Consider the following 12557-nt stretch of genomic DNA (forward strand, 5'->3'; position numbering starts at 1 on the left):
TTAGTTATCAATTGGCGCCGTTGCCAACTTGTAGGAGCATTATTCTCTTGTTTGTTCTTAAGATCAAGACTTTACTTTCTTTTGTTTTACTAACTCTTTTGCAAGTTCTTGTTTTGTTTTCAGGTGCATGAATACCAGGTCTCGGAGCACAGGATCGCTTTTCCCATACGACGATAACATCGACAGATTAGAAAGGCGAGCTCGCGAGAGAGAACGGCACTTTGACAGACTTGGAATGGCAGAACAACAGCGAATGGAGCAACAGGCTCAGGCGGCCGAGCACCAGGCTCAGGCTAATCAGGCGCACGCAGGAAGAAATGAACAACAAGCCTATGTTAATCAGCAACAGGCTCAAAGAAACGAATGGCTTGCTCAGCAAAACCAACACCAAGCGAACAGAAATGAGCAACAAGCCCATCATGTTCATCCGCCACCGCCACAAGTTTAGAGACAACATCCTCCAATCTGTGTTGGAGAGAATGACCGAGCTAATGCGCACCAATACCGAGCTGGGATTCAAGCTCCACCAGTTCAAAACAACAACTTTGAAGTTAAAGCTTCCCTGCTCAATATGGTGCAAAACTCCAAGTTCCACGGTCTGGCTGGAGAAGACCCTCTCGAGCATCTAGATCAATTTGATCGGGTTTGCGACTTAACCAAGATAAATGGCGTCTCCGAAGATAGCTTCAAGCTACGCTTGTTCCCTTTCAGCCTCGGTGATAAAGCACACCAGTGGGAAAAGAATATACCGAGGGGCTCTATACAAACATGGGAGCAGTGTAAACTGGCGTTCTTATCAAAGTTCTTTTCCACATCACACACGGATAAGCTCAGGAATCAGATCTCAAGTTTCACGCAGCACAACAACGAGAGCTTTAGTGAGGCTTGGGAACGGTTTAGGAGCTATACTAACCAATGCCCACACCACGGCTTCTCAGAGGCATCCCTCTTGAGTACTTTATACCGAGGTGCACTCCCCAAGATCAGAAACCAACTCGACACAGCTTCAAATGGAAATTTTCTTGGGAAAGAGATCAATGCGGCAATGGAACTAGTCGAGAACCTAGCCATGTCCAATGACACGTATGGAGAGGACTTTGATAGAGCAAACCATACAGAGGGATCTAGTGATGAACAGCGTATGAAAAAGGATATAAGAGAGCTTCAGAGCAAGCTTGACAAGGTTTTGATGGCGACTCAAAAGCCAATACACTTTGTAGGCGAGTTTGATGAGCAAGGGCCAAGTTTTGACAATGTTAATGAAGATGGTCTAACTCAGGAGGAGCTGAACTACATAGGGAATCAGCGGAGGTATCAGCGGTTTAACAACCACGGCAATAACCCCAACCTCTCTTATCGAAACCCGAATGTAGCTAACGCTCAAGACCAAGTGTACCCTGCTCAACAACACCAAAGCTATGCTCCAAAAACCCCTTTTCCGAATAACTTCCAGCCCAAGCAACAGTTCAGTGGGCAGCAGCACGGCTACGCTCAGCAGAATCAAGCAGCTCAGGGTAACAACTTCAACAACCAACCACAGCAACACAAGTTTCCACCAGGGTTCAATCCGCAGCCGATGGGTAATCAACAACAGATTCAGGGAACGGGTCAGAATAAGATGGGGAACGATGTCTGTGGGATATTACAGCAACTGTTACAGGGCCAGCAAAGAGTGGAGAGCCAGCACGCGACAATGCAGCAAGATATCAGGGAGCTTAAGCAAAATCAGGCATCTACATCATCAAGAGGCCTGGCTTTACCAGGTAAACCGGAGCCGAACCCTAAAGAGTATGTGAACGCCATCACATTGAGGAGTGGTAAGGAATTACAAACTCCAACGCCTAAGACAAAGCTCATTGAGGCCAATGAGCAACTAGAGGGGGAGGCAGCCTCGGATGATGCGCATAAAGAAGAGGTCTTAGAGAAGGAACCGATCAAGGACAAAGGAAAAGAGGTGGAAAAGACAACCGAGCTTGAGAAGCCCTATGTTCCACCACCACCTTATCAACCCAAGATACCGTTCCCAGGGCGTTTCAAAAAGAAAATCTTAGACAAAGCCAAGGCGGTCTTTGAGAAACACTTGGAGAACACGCAACTCACCTTACCCATTATAGATGCTTTCTTAGCTATACCCCAGCTTGGGAAGTTTCTAAAGGACGCGATCCTCAACAAGACAAAGGAGCTCCAGGGTATGGTGATACTGAGTCATGAGTGCAGCGCAATAATACAAAGGAGATCTATACCAAGGAAGCTATCCGATCCGGGCAGCTTTACTTTGCCGTGTGCTTTAGGTCACCTGAAGTTCTCAAACTGTTTATGTGACCTTGGAGCTTCTGTGAGCTTAATGCCTTACACGGTGGCCAAGAGATTGGGATACAAAAGCTACAAGCCGGCCAAGATCTCTCTTGTATTAGCTGATAGATCGGTTAGATTACCGGTGGGGTTGCTTGAGGATCTACCTTTGAGGATCGGTGAGATAGAAATCCCCACGGACTTCATAGTTCTTGAGATGGACGAGGAACCATTAGACCCTATCATCTTGGGCCGACCGTTCTTGGCGACCGCAGGAGCCATAATAGATGTGAGAGGAGGAATGATTGAACTACACATCGGTTCCGAGACTATGAAGTTCAATGTGAAGGAGATGATGAAGAAACCGACCATTGGAGGTCAGGTTTTCTATGTGGAGGTAATGGAGGAGCTAGCTGATGAGCTCCTTGAAGAGTTGAACGCAGAGGATCCGTTACAAGTGGTCTTAACACAGGAACAAAGCGAGCACGGGTACTTGAGCGAGGAAAGCGAGGTGTACAAGCTTCTTTTGGACCAACCGAAGGAACTTGGAGCTGAGGCGAGGTTTTTGGAGCTCAGGAAGAGTGGCCTCGACATTTCAGACAACGAGGGATCCACGGGAACAGAGGAGACACCTCGGGATATCATGGCCGTGACAGTTTGTGCCCAGGCCGATGGTATACCGCGCGAGAACAAGGAAAAGGCCGAGGAAGCTGTTTTGGGCCAATGCAGCTTTGATGCCGATTGGAATGAGGCAGACGCACCCACTGTTGAGCTCAAGCCTCTACCAACAGGGCTCAGGTATGCGTTCTTAGGTCTAAACTCTACTTTCCCTGTGATCATAAACGATAACTTGCTTGAGCATGAGGAACGTGCATTACTTAGTGAAATAAGGAAATTCAGGAGAGCCATAAGGTATTCCTTGGCTGATATTAGAGGGATCTCTCCTGATATATGCACCCATAGGATCCACCTGGAGGACCAAGCCATGTCTTCTATTGAGCACCAACGTCGACTTAACCCGAACCTCAAAGAGGTGGTTAAGAAGGAGATACTAAAGCTCCTTGAGGCAGGGATAATATATCCAATCTCTGACTCTCGGTGGGTATCTCCTGTACACGTTGTGCCCAAGAAAGGTGGGATCACGGTGGTGAAAAACGATAAGGATGAACTCATAGCCCAAAGAAGTATAACCGGCCATCGCATGTGCATTGACTATAGGAAATTGAATTCTGCATCAAGAAAAGATCATTTCGCTTTACCATTCATTGATCAAATGCTTGAACGGTTAGCTAATCATCCTTATTTCTGTTTTCTCGATAGATACTCTGGATTCTTCCAAATACAAATAGATCCAAGAGACCAAGAGAAAACCACATTCACCTGCCCTTATGGCACTTATGCTTATAGAAGAATGCCATTCGGTTTGTGTAATGCACCGGCCACTTTTCAAAGATGTATGATGCACATTTTCTCTGATCTAATTGAAGAGAAAGTTGAGGTGTTTATGGATGACTTCTCCGTATACGGCTCCTCTTTCTCCGAATGTCTTGCTAATATTTCTCAGGTTCTCAAGCGATGTGAGGAGCATAGGCTTGTCTTGAACTGGGAGAAGTGTCATTTCATGGTCCAAGAAGGCATTGTCTTGGGACACAAGGTATCAGAGAAAGGCATCGAGGTGGATAAGGCCAAGATCGAGGTGATGGTGAACTTACAAGCCCCGAATTCTGTGAAAGGAATAAGAAGCTTCCTTGGCCACGCTGGGTTCTATAGACGGTTCATCAAGGATTTCTCCAAGATAGCCAGGCCCTTGACCAGGTTATTGTGCAAAGAAGTGGATTTCAACTTTGATGAAGAATGTGAGGAAGCGTTCAAGAGAATCAAGGAGGCTTTGATCAATGCACCGATTGTACAAGCCCCTGATTGGTCTCTACCATTTGAAGTGATGACCGATGCATCTGATTATGTTGTAGGAGCAGTCTTGGGGCAGAAGAAAGATAAAAAGCTCCATGTGATCTACTATGCGAGCCGCACCTTGGACTCAGCTCAAGAAAAATACGCGACCACCGAGAAGGAAATGCTTGCCATTGTGTTTGCATTTGCTAAATTCAGGAGTTATCTAGTGGGATCAAAGGTTACAGTTTACACAGATCATGCGGCCTTGAGATATCTGATGGCTAAGAAGGACGCTAAGCCGAGGTTGTTGAGGTGGATCCTATTACTCCAAGAGTTTGATATGGAGATACTTGACAAGAAAGGCATTGAAAACGGAGCCGCAGATCACCTCTCCAGGTTGAGGATTGAAGAACAGGTCCCAATTGATGATGCATTACCGGAGGAGACCCTTATGCTAGTCAGGTCTTACCTAGAAGTGGAGGAAGCCAACACGATCAAAGAAAGAAGCCTACCATGGTTCGCAGATCTAGTGAACTACTTGTCTTGCGGTTTAGAGCCACCGGATCTTGATACCTATCAGAAGAAGAAGTTCTTTAGAGATGTGATGAGGTATTATTGGGATGAGCCGTACCTTTACGTGCTTAACAAGGACCATCTCTATAGGCGATGCTTGGCCGAAGAAGAAATTCACCCGGTGCTACAAGAATGCCACGGCTCATCATATGGTGGTCATTTAGGTGCATTCAAGACAGTTGCCAAGGTTCTACAGAGCGGTTTCTGGTGGCCGACCATGTTCAAAGACGCCCAGGAAGTGGTCTCGAGGTGTGAAGCTTGTCAAAGGCACGGAAACATATCCAAAAGGAATGAAATGCCCCAAAACCCAATCTTTGAAGTAGAAGTCTTCGACTGTTGGGGCATTGACTTCATGGGTCCCTTTGTAAGCTCGTATGGGAATCAATATATCCTTGTAGCGGTGGATTATTTGAGTAAATGGGTTGAAGCGGTTGCATCTCCGACCAACGATTCAAAAGTGGTGGTAAAACTCTTCAAGAGTATCATCTTCCCACGGTTTGGAGTACCTAGAGTAGTCATCAGTGATGGGGGAAGCCATTTCATCAACAAGACTATTGAGAGTCTTTTGAAGAAGCACGGAGTAAAGCACAAGGTGGCCACCCCTTATCATCCGCAAACCAGCGGCCAAGTGGAGGTTTCCAACCGTCAGATAAAGGCCATTTTGGAAAGGACCGTGAACTTATCCAGGAAGGATTGGAGCAAGAAACTTGACGATGCTCTGTGGGTTTACAGAACCGCCTACAAGACCCCCATTGGAACCTCACCATTTAACTTTCTCTATGGAAAGAGCTGTCATTTACCGGTTGAGTTAGAATACAAAGCCTTGTGGGCAGTGAAACTTTTGAACTTTGACATCAAGACCGCACAAGAGAAAAGAGTTCTACAGCTTCATGAGCTTGAGGAGATCCGGTTAGATGCTTTTGAGAGCTCTAAGATCTACAAAGAAAGAACCAAGGCGCTCCATGACAAGAAGATACACAAGAGAGAGTTCAAAGAAGGGGACCAAGTTTTTTGTTTAACTCAAGACTTAAGCTGTTCCCTGGGAAGCTGAGGTCTAGGTGGTCCGGTCCGTTCACGATTCTTGAAGTAAGACCCTATGGAGCCGTGGTTTTGAAAGGAAAAGATGGACAAGGTTTTGTGGTAAACGGCTAGAGGGTAAAGCATTACTTGGCATCAGAAACAAGGGGGGGGGGAGCTACCTCAGTTCCTCTACTTGAACCGGAATCAGCCTGAAAAGGTATGAAAAGTCAAACTTAGCAACGTTAAACAAAGTGCTCTTGGGAGACACCCCAAGCTTATCCATGTACATATTTCGTTTTTCATCTTCTTTTTCTTTTTGATTGAAGCTTTTTGAAGGGTTTGTTAAGTGTTTCAGGAGTTAGACAGTGAACCTTGAGGGTGAAAGTGAGAGAAAGCTTGAAAAAGACACGGCCTGATGAATTAAGTCAAAGAGCATACATAGCCTCGGTATCGACCCTCGGTATATTCATACCATGGTCATCTTTTACCGAGTGAAAGCTTGAGAACCTCAGCTAGATTCCTCGACTTAATTTCATCATGGTCGTGTCTGAGAAGTGCTATGGTAAAATAACTAAGTGTGGGGGAGGCTCACGGTGTAAACACCTCGGTATAAGTATACCAAGGGGCGATGTTCACTTAAAACGGTCAAAAAAAAAAAAAACCTTGATCCAAGGCCGCAACCAGTTTACACCAAGGCCAGCCTGTTTAAACCCCCAAGCTTCACGTGTTCTTTGCTAAAAAGAAGTGACCTCGGCATGATGCCCTCGTGGTGGAGCGTGCCGAGGTACTCGGTTTCAAGAGATGATCAAAAGCAAGAACACATGAAATACTTAGAACGAAGAAGAGGCTTTGCGAGGTCCAAAGAAAAGACGTGAAAGCTATGGGGATTTACTCGTTGGCACGGGCTCAGACTACTCGGCTTGGTACCCTCGGGTTGGAACACGTCGAGGCAGCTCAGAGTAACACGAGAAAATTTGGCTTCGTCCGTACAGCCCACGTCATCCCCATACTGCGTCCATTTGAAGGGTTGCGCAGCATTTTGAATTTAAACACCCGGTCAAGGTAGTTTTTGGCGCGGTCAACGGGTGGAGCTGGAGCAGAAGGGGGGACCAATCCCACAACAGTCCAAATGCCAGCTGGAAAGCGCGCTCCAGCCCATACCAACCTCCATACTTGGCCAAAACGCAGAGTTTGCCCTCTTGACTCTTTTCTCTGCATTTCACGAACACAACTCACTCATTTCTCGTTCATTTTGCGTGATTCCAAGCGTTCTAGACTCGTTAGGGTGTTGTCTACTCTGCATAAGCATCTCATTCAGCCTAAATCTTGCATTCCCAAAGGTATTTGCATCTTAAAGAACTCATCTTTTTCCTTCATTCTTTGCGAGCTTAAATGTTTGTAAAATGTGGAATCAATTCTTTTAGAGTATATCGGCCTTTGGGAACAATTTTGTAAATTCCACCAGGGTAGACAACACACGAAAAACCGGTCTTTGCATTTAATATCACTTGCTCTTGAGTTTTTAAAATTCTTGAGAAAATACGCTTGGAATCGGTCTTAATGATGATTTGTGTGTTTGAGCTGAAATGTCTAGATAACTTGTCTCTAATCGGCTTGTTTTTACTTTCCTTGATGTTTGAAAAAGCTATGAATACCAGTTCTGTTAGAGAAAAAGTTTTGTACTTGCCAATCTTGAGATACATGTGCTTAACGATATACTTGGTTCTGACGGTTTCTTTGAGAATCTCCCTTGCAGATGACCGGAGACCGAACCGTTCCTGCCCACGAGACAAACAAAAGTGCGGGCCAGAAGAGAGTTTTGAAGGGTAAAGCTGTTGCCGTGCCACGTAGTGGAGAGACCAGCAAGAAACCCTCGATGCGACCTGATGACGAGCCAACCCCCAAACGAGCAAAAATTACTGATCTCACTCTGGCACCAGCTCTCAAATCAAAAAGGAACGGGAAGAAGGCAGCTGTGGGATCGGATGACGACGAGCCCGAGCCTTAGTCCCTTATGTGGACAACGGTGACAAAAAGTCCAAGAAAGAACCAAAGGGCGAGCCCGAGGAAAAACACTTCCCAACTACTGAGGAATACTTGGACCACTTTAACTCAATAAGAGTGGCTCAAGGTCGATTCCCTGACTTGGAGTTGCTGAGGAAACTCGAGATACTTGATGACGTGACCCTCATTTTTGAGAATATGGGCTTGGCAAAGTTCTTCGAGATGAGCGATGTTACCTATGAAGGGATTACACAGCAGTTTCTTGCAACCCTGGAGGTCATCATCTACCCCAAGAGAGATCCAAAGCGTTTACATGGCAAAGGAATCGGCCACATTGAGTTTGAAATGGATAGCGTGCACTACAAGGTCAGTTTCAAGGAGCTTGATGAAATCTTTGGGTTTGAAAGGAATGGAAGCTCGCTTGACAAGTTTGTGTACCCTCGTGACAAGTTCTAGCTTTGTTTAGGATTCGCATTAGGTCCTAGAGTGTCCTGCATTTTTGGAGTGTTCTCAGGTCATTTGGAGACTTTTGGGAGCAACTTGGAGCTGGGATCTTGGAGGAACCCTAACCTGTGTACAGCAACTCAGACAGATGGTTTGGTGCAGACAAAACCCTCACTTTGATCGCGTGGGACGAAGGACTTGCATTGCGATTCAACATCCGGTGTCTTCATCAAGAATCAAGAAGAATGAGTCTAGTTTCCAGAACACTTGAGATCGTCCTATTTGGAGTTGTGAGCTGAAAGTTACGGCGATCGGAAGCAGTGCATGTCTCGGAGCTGATAAAAGACCAAAGCAACGCGCGTCAAAGAACTGGCGGAACGGAGCCTTTGCCGACGTCACCTGAGCTCGAGCCCTTCAAGATGTCTGAGTCTTCTATCCACTGAAGTTGGAATCGCACCATTTGGACCAGTATCTTGGGAGCTACCCTCCCACGAATGTGAAGGAGACCACCCCGCACATATCTCTGAAGGCCCCTGCTACTTGGTCCTGCGAGTTAAGGAGCAAAAAAGACTTGGCCGCACGAAGGTTCGCAAATCACACCGAGAGAGTAATGCGGCTGAGCTTACATGGGTTTCATCTTGTTCTAGCTTCTTTCTTCGGTTGTGCGATTTAGGCATGCGACTTGGGATTACATGAGGACCAAGTCACACACATATCCTCCCCATATTTCGTCTTGGTCATGCGAGTTGAAGAGGAAGAGGACTGAATCGCACAAAGACTCACAAAACACACCTAGATGGGCATGCGGCTGAGACTAAGGGACTTAAGGCTCACAAGACTGCTTCTTCATCTGTGCGACTTGGGCATGCGACTTGGGAGGCTCCTGACCAACTCGCACATTCGTCACTTTATCCACTAAAGCCGGGTCAGAACCCAGTTTGTTCTGGGCTGACCCGGTTCGATTTTAGAGACCTATATATACTTTTTAGGGTTTTATCCCAAAGACTTAAGCTTTATTCCATAATCTCTTTGCCTCTTTTGTGTAAGAAAACTCCTTTTGAAGAGAAATACCTCATTTGGGCGTTTTAATCAAGAGAGTTTGGTAGATCTTGTGTTTAAAAGCTGTCTACTTCTTAATCTATCATCTCCATCTTCATTTACACACTTTTAATCATGATTGATAACACATCTTGCAAAGGATCTAGTGTGTTGGTCATGATTAGTGAGTAATCCCCATATTAAGGTCTTAGATATGTAGATTAGGGTGCTTAAGTGGTAGTTTAGTGAGCTTAGGGGTTAGATCATTCATATTCCATTCTCTACAACCTGTTCTTAATGCTAGATCCATACACATCATATGTGGTCTAGATTCTGGGCATTTCATGCACCAAAAATGTTTGATGAAATGCCTGAACCAAGGTTGTTAGAGGTTTAAGTGTTATTCATCATGGGATTGATTTTTTATATGCTTAAATGACAGATTAAACTGGTTCTTAATGCTTGTTGATTCATGTTTCACTAATGATGATTAGGTTAGAAGCTGTTTTAGCATAGAAGTTGATAACTTTATGAGATGATTAACTTAATTAATGATGTTTAAATTGAATGGTTTGCTTGATCACATGATTCATTAGCTCACTAGTTTAACACTGAAGGCACCCTAATCCACTATCATGGCTAAGACCTTTCTCATCATCATACATAAATTCCCATCATCATTTTGTTATTTGCTTGTCTTTGTTTACTTTGCTTATCATTGTTATCTTCTCTTTATATTGTTTAGTTTCTTGTTTTAATCATCAGTTCAAACCAAACCTCATTTGTTTACTTGAATCAAGCTGTTTTGATATCAAAGTTCAGCAACTTCACAGCCCATAATGCCTTGTACTCCAGCTCAACAGGAAGGTGGCAGCTCTTCCCATATAGCAGATTGAAAGGACATGTCCCAGATGGAGTCTTAAAGGCTGTTCTATAAGCCCACAATGCATCATCAAGCCTTTTGCTCCAATCTTTTCTGCTTGAGCTAACAGTTCTCTCAAGAATGGCCTTAATTTGTCTATTAGACACTTCAACCTGGCCACTAGTTTGAGGATGATAAGTAGTAGCTACCTTATGTTTCACTCCATGCTTCCTCAGCAATCCCTCTAAGGTTTTGTTCACAAAATGAGAACCTCCGTCAGAAATAACAATCCTTGGTACTCCAAATCTTGGGATGATTATGTTCTTGAACAACCTGACCACCACCTTGGAATCATTGGTAGGGGAAGCAATAGCCTCAACCCATTTGGATACGTAGTCCACAGCCACTAATATGTACTGATTCCGATAAGATGAGATGAATGGCCCCATAAAGTCCACTCCCCAACAATCAAAAACTTCAACCTCAAATATTGGCTTTTGAAGCATCTCACTCCTCTTTGAAATGTTCCCATTCCTCTGACAGGCATCACATGCTGAAACAACCCTCTGAGCGTCCTCGAACATAGTAGGCCGCCAAAACCCACTCCGAAGAACCTTGGCCACCATCTTGAATGCTCCCATGTGACCCCCAAAAGCTGATCCATGGCACTTAACACAGGTTGCATCTCCTCTTCAGCAAGACACCTTCTATACAGCTGATCTTTGTTCAGGACATACAGGTAAGGTTCATCCCAATGGTATCTTTGGACATCTTTGTAGAACTTCTTTCTGTGGTAAGCATCAAGTTCTGGTGGTTCCACTCCACAAGCAAGAAAGTTCACAATGTCAGCAAACCAGCGCATTCTCTTCTCTTGGATGCTATCCACTTACTCAAACTTCAAGTAAGAGTTAAGCACCATCAATGATTCCTCAGGGAGAGAGTCATTAAGAGGGACTTCAGAGTCAACTTTTAACCTAGAGAGATGGTCTGCAGCTCCATTCTCTATGCCCTTCTTGTCTTGTACGTCCATATCAAACTCTTGAAGTAAGAGGACCCATCTCAAGAGTCTACGCTTGGCATCCTTCTTGTTCATTAGATATCTGAGGGCTGCATGATCAGTGTACACAATGACTTTTGATCCCACCAGGCAGCTTCTGAATCTATCAAATGAAAAAACTATTGCCAGCATTTCCTTTTCTGTTGTTGCATACTTTTCTTGAGCAGAATCAAGGGTTCTACTGGCATAGTAGATCACATGAAGTTTTCTGTCCTTCCTCTGGCCAAGCACAGATCCAACTGCATAGTCTGAAGCATCTGTCATCACTTCAAAGGGCAATGACCAATCAGGGGCCTGGACAATTGGTGCACTGATCAATGCCTTCTTGATCTTCTTTAAAGCTTCCTCACACTCAGCATCAAAGACAAATTCAACCTCTTTGCACAACACCCTTGTCAAAGGCCTAGCTATTCTTGAGAAGTCTTTAATGAACCTCCTGTAGAACCCTGCCTGCCCAAGGAAACTTCTTATCCCCTATACTGAATTTGGAGCTTGCAGATTCACAATCACTTCCACCTTTGCTCTGTCCAGTTCTATTCGAGCTTCTGAGACCTTGTGCCCCAACACTATTCCCTCTTGGACCATGAAGTGGCATTTTTCCCAATTTAACACCAAGCTGTGCTCCTCACATCTATCCAAGACCTGAGAAAGATTAGACAAACAAGAGGAGAAAAAGTGTCCATAGACTGAGAAGTCATCCATGAAGACCTCTACTTTCTCCTCAATCAGGTCTGAAAAGATAGAAATCATGCAACGCTGGAAAGTAGCATGAGCATTGCACAGCCCAAATGGCATGCACCTATAAGAAAATTTCCCATAGGGACAGGTGAATGTGGTCTTCTCTTGGTCTCTTGGATCTATGGAGATTTGAAAGAATCCAGAGTAACCATCTAGAAATTAAAAGAAGGGATGGTTTGCAAGCCTCTCTAGCATTTGGTCAATAAAAAGCAAAGGAAAATGGTCTTTTCTAGAGGCTGCATTGAGCTTTCTATAATCTTTACACATCCTGTGTCTAGTTATAGTCCTAGTAGCAATCAGCTCATCCTTCTCATTCTTTATTACTGTCATTCCCCCCCTTTTTGGGCACCACATGGACTGGTGAAACCCATCTAGAGTCTGAGATTGGATAAATTATCCCAGCCTCTAAGAGTTTCAGAATCTATTTCTTTACTATCTGTTTTAAGTTGGGATTGAGACGCCTTTGGTGCTCTATGGATGACATAGACTCGTCTTCTAAGTGAATCCTATGAGTGCATAGGGAGGGTGAGATACCCCTTATGTCATCCAGAGAGTAGCCAATGGCTCTCCTATGTTTCCTCAATTTTCTAACAACTTATGCTCTTGGTCTTCTAACAGCATATCATTGATAATGAC

General features: G+C 44.7%; 1 non-coding gene across 1 annotated transcript; it reads right to left on the reverse strand.

Annotated features, from left to right (window-relative positions):
* Positions 1–826: 826 nt before the first annotated feature.
* Positions 827–933, reverse strand: LOC112085520. The gene has a single exon (XR_002898824.1). It is a non-coding gene; the product is annotated as a small nucleolar RNA R71 (small nucleolar RNA).
* Between the last annotated feature and the right edge of the window lie 11624 nt (positions 934–12557).

This window comes from Eutrema salsugineum, unplaced genomic scaffold (genome assembly GCF_000478725.1).
Source record: "Eutrema salsugineum unplaced genomic scaffold, Eutsalg1_0 scaffold_3, whole genome shotgun sequence".
Classification (NCBI taxonomy): Eukaryota; Viridiplantae; Streptophyta; class Magnoliopsida; order Brassicales; family Brassicaceae; genus Eutrema; species Eutrema salsugineum.